We start from the raw sequence: 16,866 nt of genomic DNA on the forward strand, positions 1-16,866 counted from the left end.
ACTGTACTTTTAAAACTGCGTTTCCTAACCTTTGTTTTGTAGTTTTTATCATGTAGATATGTACCAGGGTAAAGAACGTTCGATTTGCAGAATAATAGTCCCTGTAATCGATATTTGAATTCGTTACTCTTTGTACCTTTGCGGAAGTTCAGACAGTAGTATCCTGCGTACTGTTTGTCGAATACGCGTGCCAGTTCCATGAATCGAAAGAGGATGCAATGATGGTTAGCATGATGTTTAAAAAGTGTAGTTTTTGGTAACAAAACTTTTTCTCAAATATGGAAAAATCACAAAGCCCCGGGTGTATTCAGATTTTTTCCTCAAATGCACTGTACTTTTAAAACTGCGTTTCCTAGCCTTTGTTTTGTAGTTTTTATCATGTAGATATGTACCAGGGTAAAGAACGTTCGATTTGCAGAATAATAGTCCCTGTAATAGATATTTGAATTCGTTACTCTTTGTACCTTTGCGGAAGTTCAGACAGTAGTATCCTGCGTACTGTTTGTCGAATACGCTGCCAGTTCCATGAATCGAAAGAGGATGCAATGACGGTTAGCATGATGTTTAAAAAGTGTAGTTTTTGGAAACAAAACTTTTTCTCAAATATGGAAAAATCACAAAGCCCCGGGTGTATTCAGATTTTTTCCTCGAATGCACTGTACTTTAAAAACTGCGGTTCCAAGCATTTTTTTGTAGTTTTTATCATGTAGATATGTACCAGGGTAAAGAACGTTCGATTTGCAGAATAATAGTCCCTGTAATCGATATTTGAATTCGTTACTCTTTGTACCTTTGCGGAAGTTCAGACAGTAGTATCCTGCGTACTGTTTGTCGAATACGCGTGCCACTTCCATGAATCGAAAGAGGATGCAATGACGTTTAGCATGATGATTAAAAAGTGTAGTTTTTGGAAAGAAAACTTTTTCTCAAATACGGAAAAATCACAAAGCCCCGGGTGTATTCAGATATTTTCCTCGAATGCACTGTACTTTTAAAACTGCGTTTCCTAGCCTTTGTTTTGTAGTTTTTATCATGTAGATATCTACCAGGGTAAAGAACGTTCGATTTGCAGAATAATAGTCCCTGTAATCGATATTTGAATTCGTTACTCTTTGTACCTTTGTGGAAGTTCAGACAGTAGTATCCTGCGTACCGTTTGTCGAATACGCGTGCCAGTTCCATGAATCGAAGGAGGATGCAATGACGGTTAGCATGATGTTTAAAAAGTGTAGTTTTTGGAAACAAAACTTATTCTCAAATATGGAAAAATCACAAAGCCCCGGGTGTATTCAGATTTTTTCCTCGAATGCACTGTACTTTAAAAACTACGTTTCCTAGCATTTGTTTTGTAGTTTTAATCATTTTGATATCTACCAGGTTAAAGAACGTTCGATTTGCAGAATAATAGTCCCTGTAATCGATATTTGAATTCGTTACTCTTTGTACCTTTGCGGAAGTTCAGATGGTAGTATCCTGGGTACTGTTTGTCGAATACGCGTGACAGTTCCATGAATCGAAAGAGGATGCAATGACGTTTAGCATGATGTTTAAAAAGTGTAGTTTTTGGAAACAAAACTTTTTCTCAAATATGGAAAAATCACAAAGCCCCGGGTGTATTCAGATTTTTTCCTCGAATGCACTGTACTTTAAAAACTGAGGTTCCAAGCATTTTTTTGTAGTTTTTATCATGTAGATATGTACCAGGGTAAAGAACGTTCGATTTGCAGAATAATAGTCCCTGTAATCGATATTTGAATTCGTTACTCTTTGTACCTTTGCGGAAGTTCAGACAGTAGTATCCTGCGTACTGTTTGTCGAATACGCGTGCCACTTCCATGAATCGAAAGAGGATGCAATGACGTTTAGCATGATGTTTAAAAAGTGTAGTTTTTGGAAAGAAAACTTTTTCTCAAATATGGAAAAATCACAAAGCCCCGGGTGTATTCAGATATTTTCCTCGAATGCACTGTACTTTTAAAACTGCGTTTCCTAGCCTTTGTTTTGTAGTTTTTATCATGTAGATATCTACCAGGGTAAAGAACGTTCGATTTGCAGAATAATAGTCCCTGTAATCGATATTTGAATTCGTTACTCTTTGTACCTTTGTGGAAGTTCAGACAGTAGTATCCTGCGTACTGTTTGTCGAATACGCGTGCCAGTTCCATGAATCGAAGGAGGATGCAATGACGGTTAGCATGATGTTTAAAAAGTGCAGTTTTTGGAAACAAAATTTATTCTCAAATATGGAAAAATCACAAAGCCCCGGGTGTATTCAGATTTTTTCCTCGAATGCACTGTACTTTAAAAACTACGTTTCCTAGCATTTGTTTTGTAGTTTTAATCATTTTGATATCTACCAGGTTAAAGAACGTTCGATTTGCAGAATAATAGTCCCTGTAATCGATATTTGAATTCGTTACTCTTTGTACCTTTGCGGAAGTTCAGATGGTAGTATCCTGGGTACTGTTTGTCGAATACGCGTGACAGTTCCATGAATCGAAAGAGGATGCAATGACGTTTAGCATGATGTTTAAAAAGTGTAGTTTTTGGAAACAAAACTTTTTCTTAAATATGGAAAAATCACAAAGCCCCGGGTGTATTGAGATTTTTTCCTCGAATGCACTGTACTTTTAAAACTGCGTTTCCTAGCATTTGTTTTGTAGTTTTTATCATGTAGATATCTACCAGGGTAAAGAACGTTCGATTTGCAGAATAATAGTCCCTGTAATCGATATTTGAATTCGTTACTCTTTGTACCTTTGCGGAAGTTCAGACAGTAGTATCCTGCGTACTGTTTGTCGAATACGCGTGCCAGTTCCATGAATCGAAAGAGGATGCAATGACGGATAGCATGATGTTTAAAAAGTGTAGTTTTTGGAAACAAAATTTTTCTCAAATATGGAAAAATCACAAAGCCCCGAGTGTATTCAGATTTTTTCCTCGAGTGCACTGTGCTTTTAAAACTGCGTTTCCTAGCATTTGTTTTGTGGTTTTAATCATGTTGATATCTACCAGGTTAAAGAACGTTCGATTTGCAGAATAATAGTCCCTGTAATCGATATTTGAATTCGTTACTCTTTGTACCTTTGCGGAAGTTCAGACAGTAGTATCCTGCGTACTGTTTGTCGAATACGCGTGCCAGTTCCATGAATCGAAAGAGGATGCAATGACGTTTAGCATGATGTTTAAAAAGTGTAGTTTTTGGAAACAAAACTTTTTCTCAAATATGGAAAAATCACAAAGCCCCGGGTGTATTCAGATTTTTTCCTCGAATGCAGTGTACTTTTAAAACTACGTTTCCTAGCATTTGTTTTGTAGTTTTTATCATGTAGATATGTACCAGGGTAAAGAACGTTCGATTTGCTGAATAATAGTCAATGTAATCGATATTTGAATTCGTTACTCTTTGTACCTTTGCGGAAGTTCAGACAGTAGTATCCTGCGTACTGTTTGTCGAATACGCTGCCAGTTCCATGAATCGAAAGAGGATGCAATGACGGTTAGCATGATGTTTAAAAAGTGTAGTTTTTGGAAACAAAACTTTTTCTCAAATATGGAAAAATCACAAAGCCCCGGGTGTATTCAGATTTTTTCCTCGAATGCACTGTACTTTTAAAACTGCGTTTCCTAGCATTTGTTTTGTAGTTTTAATCATGTTGATATCTACCAGGTTAAAGAACGTTCGATTTGCAGAATAATAGTCCCTGTAATCGATATTTGAATTCGTTACTCTTTGTACCTTTGCGGAAGTTCAGACAGTAGTATCCTGCGTACTGTTTGTCGAATACGCGTGCCAGTTCCATGAATCGAAAGAGGATGCAATGACGGTTAGCATGATGTTTCAAAAATGTAGTTTTTGGAAACAAAACTTTTTCTCAAATATGGAAAAATCACAAAGCCCCGGGTGTATTCAGATTTTTTCCTCGAATGCACTGTACTTTTAAAACTGCGTTTCCTAGCATTTGTTTTGTAGTTTTAATCATGTTGATATCTACCAGGTTAAAGAACGTTCGATTTGCAGAATAATAGTCCCTGTAATCGGTATTTGAATTCGTTACTCTTTGTACCTTTGCGGAAGTTCAGACAGTAGTATCCTGCATACTGTTTGTCGAATACGCGTGCCAGTTCCATGAATCGAAAGAGGATGCAATGACGGTTAGCATGATGTTTAAAAAGTGTAGTTTTTGGAAACAAAACTTTTTCTCAAATATGGAAAAATCACAAAGCCCCGGGTGTATTCAGATTTTTTCCTCGAATGCACTGTACTTTAAAAACTGTGTTTCCTAGCCTTTGTTTTGTAGTTTTTATCATGTAGATATGTACCAGGGTAAAGAACGTTCGATTTGCAGAATAATAGTCCCTGTAATCGATATTTGAATTCGTTACTCTTTGTACCTTTGCGGAAGTTCAGACAGTAGTATCCTGCGTACTGTTTGTCGAATACGCGTGCCAGTTCCATGAATCGAAAGAGGATGCAATGACTGTTAGCATGATGTTTAAACAGTGTAGTTTTTGGAAACAAAACTTTTTCTCAAATATGGAAAAATCACAAAGCCCCGGGTGTATTCAGATTTTTTCCTCGAATGCACTGTACTTTTAAAACTGCGTTTCCTAACCTTTGTTTTGTAGTTTTTATCATGTAGATATGTACCAGGGTAAAGAACGTTCGATTTGCAGAATAATAGTCCCTGTAATCGATATTTGAATTCGTTACTCTTTGTACCTTTGCGGAAGTTCAGACAGTAGTATCCTGCGTACTGTTTGTCGAATACGCGTGCCAGTTCCATGAATCGAAAGAGGATGCAATGACGGTTAGCATGATGTTTAAAAAGTGTAGTTTTTGGTAACAAAACTTTTTCTCAAATATGGAAAAATCACAAAGCCCCGGGTGTATTCAGATTTTTTCCTCAAATGCACTGTACTTTTAAAACTGCGTTTCCTAGCATTTGTTTTGTAGTTTTTATCATGTAGATATGTACCAGGGTAAAGAACGTTCGATTTGCAGAATAATAGTCCCTGTAATCGATAATTGAATTCGTTACTCTTTGTACCTTTGCGGAAGTTCAGACAGTAGTATCCTGCGTACTGTTTGTCGAATACGCGTGCCAGTTCCATGAATCGAAGGAGGATGCAATGACGGTTAGCATGATGTTTAAAAAGTGTAGTTTTTGGAAACAAAACTTTTTCTCAAATATGGAAAAATCACAAAGCCCCGGGTGTATTCAGATTTTTTCCTCGAATGCACTGTACTTTAAAAACTGCGGTTCCAAGCATTTTTTTGTAGTTTTTATCATGTAGATATGTACCAGGGTAAAGAACGTTCGATTTGCAGAATAATAGTCCCTGTAATCGATATTTGAATTCGTTACTCTTTGTACCTTTGCGGAAGTTCAGACAGTAGTATCCTGCGTACTGTTTGTCGAATACGCGTGCCAGTTCCATGAATCGAAAGAGGATGCAATGACGGTTAGCATGATGTTTAAAAAGTGTAGTTTTTGGTAACAAAACTTTTTCTCAAATATGGAAAAATCACAAAGCCCCGGGTGTATTCAGATTTTTTCCTCAAATGCACTGTACTTTTAAAACTGCGTTTCCTAGCCTTTGTTTTGTAGTTTTTATCATGTAGATATGTACCAGGGTAAAGAACGTTCGATTTGCAGAATAATAGTCCCTGTAATCGATAATTGAATTCGTTACTCTTTGTACCTTTGCGGAAGTTCAGACAGTAGTATCCTGCGTACTGTTTGTCGAATACGCGTGCCAGTTCCATGAATCGAAGGAGGATGCAATGACGGTTAGCATGATGTTTAAAAAGTGTAGTTTTTGGAAACAAAACTTTTTCTCAAATATGGAAAAATCACAAAGCCCCGGGTGTATTCAGATTTTTTCCTCGAATGCACTGTACTTTAAAAACTGCGGTTCCAAGCATTTTTTTGTAGTTTTTATCATGTAGATATGTACCAGGGTAAAGAACGTTCGATTTGCAGAATAATAGTCCCTGTAATCGATATTTGAATTCGTTACTCTTTGTACCTTTGCGGAAGTTCAGACAGTAGTATCCTGCTTACTGTTTGTCGAATACGCGTGCCACTTCCATGAATCGAAAGAGGATGCAATGACGTTTAGCATGATGTTTAAAAAGTGTAGTTTTTGGAAAGAAAACTTTTTCTCAAATATGGAAAAATCACAAAGCCCCGGGTGTATTCAGATATTTTCCTCGAATGCACTGTACTTTTAAAACTGCGTTTCCTAGCCTTTGTTTTGTAGTTTTTATCATGTAGATATCTACCAGGGTAAAGAACGTTCGATTTGCAGAATAATAGTCCCTGTAATCGATATTTGAATTCGTTACTCTTTGTACCTTTGTGGAAGTTCAGACAGTAGTATCCTGCGTACTGTTTGTCGAATACGCGTGCCAGTTCCATGAATCGAAGGAGGATGCAATGACGGTTAGCATGATGTTTAAAAAGTGTAGTTTTTGGAAACAAAACTTTTTCTCAAATATGGAAAAATCACAAAGCCCCGGGTGTATTCAGATTTTTTCCTCGAATGCACTGTACTTTAAAAACTACGTTTCCTAGCATTTGTTTTGTAGTTTTAATCATTTTGATATCTACCAGGTTAAAGAACGTTCGATTTGCAGAATAATAGTCCCTGTAATCGATATTTGAATTCGTTACTCTTTGTACCTTTGCGGAAGTTCAGATGGTAGTATCCTGGGTACTGTTTGTCGAATACGCGTGACAGTTCCATGAATCGAAAGAGGATGCAATGACGTTTAGCATGATGTTTAAAAAGTGTAGTTTTTGGAAACAAAACTTTTTCTCAAATATGGAAAAATCACAAAGCCCCGGGTGTATTGAGATTTTTTCCTCGAATGCACTGTACTTTTAAAACTGCGTTTCCTAGCATTTGTTTTGTAGTTTTTATCATGTAGATATCTACCAGGGTAAAGAACGTTCGATTTGCAGAATAATAGTCCCTGTAATCGATATTTGAATTCGTTACTCTTTGTACCTTTGCGGAAGTTCAGACAGTAGTATCCTGCGTACTGTTTGTCGAATACGCGTGCCAGTTCCATGAATCGAAAGAGGATGCAATGACGGATAGCATGATGTTTAAAAAGTGTAGTTTTTGGAAACAAAATTTTTCTCAAATATGGAAAAATCACAAAGCCCCGAGTGTATTCAGATTTTTTCCTCGAGTGCACTGTGCTTTTAAAACTGCGGTTCCTAGCATTTGTTTTGTAGTTTTAATCATGTTGATATCTACCAGGTTAAAGAACGTTCGATTTGCAGAATAATAGTCTCTGTAATCGATATTTGAATTCGTTACTCTTTGTACCTTTGCGGAAGTTCAGACAGTAGTATCCTGCGTACTGTTTGTCGAATACGCGTGCCAGTTCCATGAATCGAAAGAGGATGCAATGACGTTTAGCATGATGTTTAAAAAGTGTAGTTTTTGGAAACAAAACTTTTTCTCAAATATGGAAAAATCACAAAGCCCCGGGTGTATTCAGATTTTTTCCTCGAATGCAGTGTACTTTTAAAACTGCGTTTCCTAGCATTTGTTTTGTAGTTTTTATCATGTAGATATGTACCAGGGTAAAGAACGTTCGATTTGCTGAATAATAGTCAATGTAATCGATATTTGAATTCGTTACTCTTTGTACCTTTGCGGAAGTTCAGGCAGTAGTATCCTGCGTACTGTTTGTCGAATACGCTGCCAGTTCCATGAATCGAAAGAGGATGCAATGACGGTTAGCATGATGTTTAAAAAGTGTAGTTTTTGGAAACAAAACTTTTTCTCAAATATGGAAAAATCACAAAGCCCCGGGTGTATTCAGATTTTTTCCTCGAATGCACTGTACTTTTAAAACTGCGTTTCCTAGCATTTCTTTTGTAGTTTTTATCATGTAGATATCTACCAGGGTAAAGAACGTCCGATTTGCAGAATAATAGTCCCTGTAATCGATATTTGAATTCGTTACTCTTTGTACCTTTGCGGAAGTTCAGACGGTAGTATCCTGCATACTGTTTGTCGAATACGCGTGCCAGTTCCATGAATCGAAAGAGGATGCAATGACGTTTAGCATGATGTTTAAAAAGTGTAGTTTTTGGAAACAAAACTTTTTCTCAAATATGGAAAAATCACAAAGCCCCGGGTGTATTCAGATTTTTTTCTCGAATGCACTGTACTTTTAAAACTGCGTTTCCTAGCATTTGTTTTGTAGTTTTTATCATGTAGATATGTACCAGGGTAAAGAACGTTCGATTTGCAGAATAATAGTCAATGTAATCGATATTTGAATTCGTTACTCTTTGTACCTTTGCGGAAGTTCAGACAGTAGTATCCTGCGTACTGTTTGTCGAATACGCGTGCCAGTTCCATGAATCGAAAGAGGATGCAATGACGTTTAGCATGATGTTTAAAAAGTGTAGTTTTTGGAAACAAAACTTTTTCTCAAATATGGAAAAATCACAAAGCCCCGGGTGTATTCAGATTTTTTCCTCGAATGCACTGTACTTTTAAAACTGCGTTTCCTAGCATTTGTTTTGTAGTTTTTATCATGTAGATATGTACCAGGGTAAAGAACGTTCGATTTGCTGAATAATAGTCAATGTAATCGATATTTGAATTCGTTACTCTTTGTACCTTTGCGGAAGTTCAGGCAGTAGTATCCTGCGTACTGTTTGTCGAATACGCTGCCAGTTCCATGAATCGAAAGAGGATGCAATGACGGTTAGCATGATGTTTAAAAAGTGTAGTTTTTGGAAACAAAACTTTTTCTCAAATATGGAAAAATCACAAAGCCCCGGGTGTATTCAGATTTTTTCCTCGAATGCACTGTACTTTTAAAACTGCGTTTCCTAGCATTTCTTTTGTAGTTTTTATCATGTAGATATCTACCAGGGTAAAGAACGTCCGATTTGCAGAATAATAGTCCCTGTAATCGATATTTGAATTCGTTACTCTTTGTACCTTTGCGGAAGTTCAGACGGTAGTATCCTGCATACTGTTTGTCGAATACGCGTGCCAGTTCCATGAATCGAAAGAGGATGCAATGACGTTTAGCATGATGTTTAAAAAGTGTAGTTTTTGGAAACAAAACTTTTTCTCAAATATGGAAAAATCACAAAGCCCCGGGTGTATTCAGATTTTTTTCTCGAATGCACTGTACTTTTAAAACTGCGTTTCCTAGCATTTGTTTTGTAGTTTTTATCATGTAGATATGTACCAGGGTAAAGAACGTTCGATTTGCAGAATAATAGTCAATGTAATCGATATTTGAATTCGTTACTCTTTGTACCTTTGCGGAAGTTCAGACAGTAGTATCCTGCGTACTGTTTGTCGAATACGCTGCCAGTTCCATGAATCGAAAGAGGATCCAATGACGTTTAGCATGATGTTTAAAAAGTGTAGTTTTTGGAAACAAAACTTTTTCTCAAATATGGAAAAATCACAAAGCCCCGGGTGTATTCAGATTTTTTCCTCGAATGCACTGTACTTTTAAAACTGCGTTTCCTTGCATTTGTTTTGTAGTTTTTATCATGTAGATATCTACCAGGGTAAAGAACGTTCGATTTGCAGAATAATAGTCCCTGTAATCGATATTTGAATTCGTTACTCTTTGTACCTTTGCGGAAGTTCAGACAGTAGTATCCTGCGTACTGTTTGTCGAATACGCGTGCCAGTTCCATGAATCGAAAGAGGATGCAATGACGTTTAGCATGATGTTTAAAAAGTGTAGTTTTTGGAAACAAAACTTTTTCTCAAATATGGAAAAATCACAAAGCCCCGGGTGTATTCAGATTTTTTCCTCGAATGCAGTGTACTTTTAAAACTGCGTTTCCTAGCATACGCTTTGTAGTTTTTATCATGTAGATATGTACCAGGGTAAAGAACGTTCGATTTGCAGAATAATAGTCAATGTAATCGATATTTGAATTCGTTACTCTTTGTACCTTTGCGGAAGTTCAGACAGTAGTATCCTGCGTACTGTTTGTCGAATACGCTGCCAGTTCCATGAATCGAAAGAGGATGGAATGACGGTTAGCATGATGTTTAAAAAGTGTAGTTTTTGGAAACAAAACTTTTTCTCAAATATGAAAAAATCACAAAGCCCCGGGTGTATTCAGATTTTTTCCTCAAATGCAGTGTACTTTTAAAACTGCGTTTCCTAGCATTTGTTTTGTAGTTTTTATCATGTAGATATGTACCAGGGTAAAGAACGTCCGATTTGCAGAATAATAGTCCCTGTAATCGATATTTGAATTCGTTACTCTTTGTACCTTTGCGGAAGTTCAGACGGTAGTATCCTGCGTACTGTTTGTCGAATACGCGTGCCAGTTCCATGAATCAAAAGAGGATGCAATGACGTTTAGCATGATGTTTAAAAAGTGTAGTTTTTGAAAACAAAACTTTTTCTCAAATATGGAAAAATCACAAAGCCCCGGGTGTGTTCAGATTTTTTCCTCGAATGCACTGTACTTTTAAAACTGCGTTTCCTAGCATTTGTTTTGTAGTTTTAATCATTTTGATATCTACCAGTTTAAAGAACGTTCGATTTGCAGAATAATAGTCCCTGTAATCGATATTTGAAATCGTTACTCTTTGTACCTTTGCGGAAGTTCAGACAGTAGTATCCTGTGTACTGTTTGTCGAATACGCGTGACAGTTCCATGAATCGAAAGAGGATGCAATGACGTTTAGCATGATGTTTAAAAAGTGTAGTTTTTGGAAACAAAACTTTTTCTCCAATATGGAAAAATCACAAAGCCCCGGGTGTATTCAGATTTTTTCCTCGAATGCACTGTACTTTTAAAACTGCGTTTCCTAGCATTTGTTTTGTAGTTTTAATCATGTTGATATCTACCAGGTTAAAGAACGTTCGATTTGCAGAATAATAGTCCCTGTAATCGATATTTGAATTCGTTACTCTTTGTACCTTTGCGGAAGTTCAGACGGTAGTATCCTGCGTACTGTTTGTCGAATACACGTGACAGTTCCATGAATCGAAAGAGGATGCAATGACGTTTAGCATGATGTTTGAAAAGTGTAGTTTTTGGAAACAAAACTTTTTCTCAAATATGGAAAAATGACAAAGCCCCGGGTGTATTCAGATTTTTTCCTCGAATGCACTGTACTTTTAAAACTGCGTTTCCTAGCATTTGTTTTGTAGTTTTTATCATGTAGATATGTACCAGGGTAAAGAAGGTTCGATTTGCAGAATAATAGTCCCTGTAATCGATATTTGAATTCGTTACTCTTTGTACCTTTGCGGAAGTTCAGACAGTAGTATCCTGCGTACTGTTTGTCGAATACGCGTGCCAGTTCCATGAATCGAAAGAGGATGCAATGACGTTTAGCATGATGTTTAAAAAGTGTAGTTTTTGGAAACAAAACTTTTTCTCAAATATGGAAAAATCACAAAGCCCCGGGTGTATTCAGATTTTTTCCTCGAATGCACTGTACTTTCAAAACTGCGTTTCCTAGCATTTGTTTTGTAGTTTTAATCATGTTAATATCTACCAGGTTAAAGAACGTTCGATTTGCAGAATAATAGTCCCTGTAATCGATATTTGAATTCGTTACTCTTTGTACCTTTGCAGAAGTTCAGACAGTAGTATCCTGCGTACTGTTTGTCGAATGCGCGTGCCAGTTCCATGAATCGAAAGAGGATGCAATGACGTTTAGCATGATGTTTAAAAAGAGTAATTTTCGGAAACAATACTTTTTCTCAAATATGGAAAAATCACAAAGCCCCGGGTGTATTCAGATTTTTTCCTCGAATGCGCTGTACTTTTAAAACTGCGTTTCCTAGCATTTATTTTGTAGTTTTAATCATTTTGATATCTACCAGGTTAAAGAACGTTCGATTTGCAGAATAATAGTCCCTGTAATCGATATTTGAATTCGTTACTCTTTGTACCTTTGCGGAAGTTCAGACGGTAATATCCTGCGTACTGTTTGTCGAATACGCGTGACAGTTCCATGATTCGTAAGAGGATGCAATGACGTTTAGCATGATGTTTAAAAAGTGTAGTTTTTGGAAACAAAACTTTTTCTCAAATATGGAAAAATCACAAAGCCCCGGGTGTATTTAGATTTTTTCCTCGAATGCACTGTACTTTAAAAACTGCGTTTCCTAGCATTTGTTTTGTAGTTTTTATCATGTAGATATGTACCAGGGTAAAGAACGTTCGATTTGCAGAATAATAGTCCCTGTAATAGATATTTGAATTCGTTACTCTTTGTACCTTTGCGGAAGTTCAGACAGTAGTATCCTGCGTACTGTTTGTCGAATACGTGTGCCAGTTCCATGAATCGAAAGAGGATGCAATGACGTTTAGCATGATGTTTAAAAAGTGTAGTTTTCGGAAACAATACTCTTTCTCAAATATGGAAAAATCACAAAGCCCCGGGTGTATTCAGATATTTTCCTCGAATGCACTGTACTTTAAAAACTGCGTTTCCTAGCATTTGTTTTGTAGTTTTTATCATGTAGATATCTACCAGGGTAAAGAACGTTCGATTTGCAGAATAATAGTCCCTGTAATCGATATTTGAATTCGTTACTCTTTGTACCTTTGCGGAAGTTCAGACAGTAGTATCCTGCGTACTGTTTGTCGAATACGCATGCCAGTTCCATGAATCGAAAGAGGATGCAATGACGTTTAGCATGATGTTTAAAAAGTGTAGTTTTTGGAAACAAAACTTTTTCTCAAATATGGAAAAATCACAAAGCCCCGGGTGTATTCAGATTTTTTCCTCGAATGCACTGTACTTTTAAAACTGCGTTTCCTAGCATTTGTTTTGTAGTTTTAATCATATTGATATCTACCAGGTTAAAGAACGTTCGATTTGCAGAATAATAGTCCCTGTAATCGATATTTGAATTCGTTACTCTTTGTACCTTTGCAGAAGTTCAGACGGTAGTTGACTGCGTACTTTTTGTCGAATACGCCTGTTCCATGAATCAAAAGAGGATGAAATGTCGTTTTGCATGATGATTAGAAAGTGTAGTTTTTGGAAACAAAACTTTTTCTCAAATATGGAAATATCATAAAGCCCCGGGTGTATTCAGATTTTTTCCTCGAATGCACTGTACTTTTAAAATTGCGTTTCCTAGCATTTGTTTTGTAGTTTTAATCATATTGATATCTACCAGGTTAAAGAATGTTCGATCTGCAGAATAATAGTCCCTGTAATCGATATTTGAATTCGTTACTCTTTGTACCTTTGAGGAAGTTCAGACGGTAGTATCCTGCGTACTGTTTTTCGAATACGCGTGACAGTTCCATGAATAGAAAGAGGATGCAATGACGTTTAGCATGATGTTTGAAAAGTGTAGTTTTTGGAAACAAAACTTTTTCTCAAATATGGAAAAATGGCAAAGCCCCGGGTGTATTCAGATTTTTTCCTCGAATGCACTGTACTTTAAAAACTGCGTTTCCTAGCTTTTGTTTTGTAGTTTTTATCATGTAGATATGTACCAGGGTAAAGAACGTCCGATTTGCAGAATAATAGTCCCTGTAATCGATATTTGAATTCGTTACTCTTTGTACCTTTGCGGAAGTTCAGACAGTAGTATCCTGCGTACTGTTTGTCGAATACGCGTGCCAGTTCCATGAATCGAAAGAGGATGCAATGACGTTTAGCATGATGTTTAAAAAGTGTAGTTTTTGGAAACAAAACTTTTTCTCAAATATGGAAAAATCACAAAGCCCCGGGTGTATTCAGATTTTTTCCTCGAAAACACTGTACTTTTAAAACTGCGTTTCCTAGCATTTGTTTTGTAGTTTTAATCATGTTGATATCTACCAGGTTAAAGAACGTTCGATTTGCAGAATAATAGTCCCTGTAATCGATATTTGAATTCGTTACTCTTTTTACCTTTGCGGAAGTTCAGACAGTAGTATCCTGCGTACTGTTTGTCGAATACGCGTGCCAGTTCCATGAATCGAAAGAGGATGCAATGACGTTTAGCATGATGTTTAAAAAGTGTAGTTTTTGGTAACAAAACTTTTTCTCAAATATGGAAAAATCACAAAACCCCGGGTGTATTCAGATTTTTTCCTCAAATGCACTGTACATTTAAAATTGCGTTTCCTAGCATTTGTTTTGTAGTTTTAATCATGTTGATATCTACCAGGTTAAAGAACGTTCGATTTGCAGAATAATAGTTCCCGTAATCGATATTTGAATTCGTTAATCTTTCTACCTTTGCGGAAGTTCAGACAGTAGTATCCTGCGTACTGTTTGTCGAATACGCGTGCCAGTTCCATGAATCGAAAGAGGATGCAATTACGTTTAGCATGATGTTTAAAAAGTGTAGTTTTTGGAAACAAAACTTTTTCTCAAATATGGAAAAATCACAAAACCCCGGGTGTATTCAGATTTTTTCCTCAAATGCACTGTACTTTTAAAATTGCGTTTCCTAGCATTTGTTTTGTAGTTTTAATCATGTTGATAACTACCAGGTTAAAGAACGTTCGATTTGCAGAATAATAGTTCCCGTAATCGATATTTTAATTCGTTACTCTTTGTACCTTTGCGGAAGTTCAGACAGTAGTATCCTGCGTACTGTTTGTCGAATACGCGTGCCAGTTCCATGAATCGAAAGAGGATGCAATGACGTTGAGCATGATGTTTAAAAAGTGTAGTTTTTGGAAAAAAAACTTTTTCTCAAATATGGAAAAAACACAAAGCTCCGGGTGTATTCAGATTTTTTCCTCGAATGCACTGTACTTTTAAAACTGCGTTTCCTAGCATTTGTTTTGTAGTTTTAATCATGTTGATATCTACCAGGTTAAAGAACGTTCGATTTGCAGAATAATAGTTCCCGTAATCGATATTTGAATTCGTTACTCTTTGTACCCTTGCGGAAGTTCAGACAGTAGTATCCTGCGTACTGTTTGTCGAGTACGCGTGCCAGTTCCATGAATCGAAAGAGGATGCAATGACGTTTAGCATGATGTTTAAAAAGTGTAGTTTTTGGAAACAAAACTTTTTCTCAAATATGGAAAAAACACAAAGCCCCGGGTGTATTCAGATTTTTTCCTCGAATGCACTGTACTTTTAAAACTGCGTTTCCTAGCATTTGTTTTGTAGTTTTAATCATGTTGATATCTACCAGGTTAAAGAACGTTCGATTTGCAGAATAATAGTTCCCGTAATCGATATTTGAATTTGTTACTCTTTGTACCCTTGCGGAAGTTCAGACAGTAGTATCCTGAGTACTGTTTGTCGAATACGCGTGACAGTTCCATGAATCGAAAGAGGATGGAATGACGTTTAGCATGATGTTTAAAAAGTGTAGTTTTTGGAAACAAAACTTTTTCTCAAATATGGAAAAATCACAAAGCCCCGGGTGTATTCAGATTTTTTCCTCGAATGCACTGTACTTTTAAAACTGCGTTTCCTAGCATTTGTTTTGTAGTTTTAATCATGTTGATATCTACCAGATTAAAGAACGTTCGATTTGCAGAATAATAGTTCCCGTAATCGATATTTGAATTCGTTACTCTTTGTACCCTTGCGGAAGTTCAGACAGTAGTATCCTGAGTACTGTTTGTCGAATACGCGTGACAGTTCCATGAATCGAAAGAGGATGCAATGACGTTTAGCATGATGTTTAAAAAGTGTAGTTTTTGGAAACAAAACTTTTTCTCAAATATGGAAAAATCGCAAAGCCCCGGGTGTATTCAGATTTTTTCCTCGAATGCACTGTACTTTTAAAATTGCGTTTCCTAGCATTTGTTTTGTAGTTTTAATCATGTTGATATCTACCAGGTTAAAGAACGTTCGATTTGCAGAATAATAGTTCCCGTAATCGATATTTGAATTCGTTACTCTTTGTACCTTTGCGGAAGTTCAGACAGTAGTATCCTGCGTACTGTTTGTCGAATACGCGTGCCAGTTCCATGAATCGAAAGAGGATGCAATGACGTTTAGCATGATGTTTAAAAAGTGTAGTTTTTGGAAACAAAACTTTTTCTCAAATATGGAAAAATCACAAAGCCCCGGGTGTATTCAGATTTTTTCCTCGAATGCACTGTACTTTTAAAACTGCGTTTCCTAGCATTTGTTTTGTAGTTTTAATCATGTTGATATCTACCAGGTTAAAGAACGTTCGATTTGCAGAATAATAGTCCCTGTAATCGATATTTGAATTCGTTACTCTTTGTACCTTAGCGGAAGTTCAGAAAGTAGTATCCTGAGTACTGTTTGTCGAATACGCGTGACAGTTCCATGAATCGAAAGAGGATGCAATGACGTTTAGCATGATGTTTAAAAAGTGTAGTTTTTGGAAACAAAACTTTTTCTCAAATATGGAAAAATCACAAAACCCCGGGTGTATTCAGATTTTTTCCTCAAATGCACTGTACTTTTAAAATTGCGTTTCCTAGCATTTGTTTTGTAGTTTTAATCATGTTGATAACTACCAGGTTAAAGAACGTTCGATTTGCAGAATAATAGTTCCCGTAATCGATATTTGAATTCGTTACTCTTTGTACCTTTGCGGAAGTTCAGACAGTAGTATCCTGCGTACTGTTTGTCGAATACGCGTGCCAGTTCCATGAATCGAAAGAGGATGCAATGACGTTGAGCATGATGTTTAAAAAGTGTAGTTTTTGGAAAAAAAACTTTTTCTCAAATATGGAAAAAACACAAAGCTCCGGGTGTATTCAGATTTTTTCCTCGAATGCACTGTACTTTTAAAACTGCGTTTCCTAGCATTTGTTTTGTAGTTTTAATCATGTTGATATCTACCAGGTTAAAGAACGTTCGATTTGCAGAATAATAGTTCCCGTAATCGATATTTGAATTCGTTACTCTTTGTACCCTTGCGGAAGTTCAGAC

The sequence above is a fragment of the Schistocerca gregaria genome, chromosome 11 (genome assembly GCF_023897955.1).
Source record: "Schistocerca gregaria isolate iqSchGreg1 chromosome 11, iqSchGreg1.2, whole genome shotgun sequence".
Lineage (NCBI taxonomy): Eukaryota > Metazoa > Arthropoda > Insecta > Orthoptera > Acrididae > Schistocerca > Schistocerca gregaria.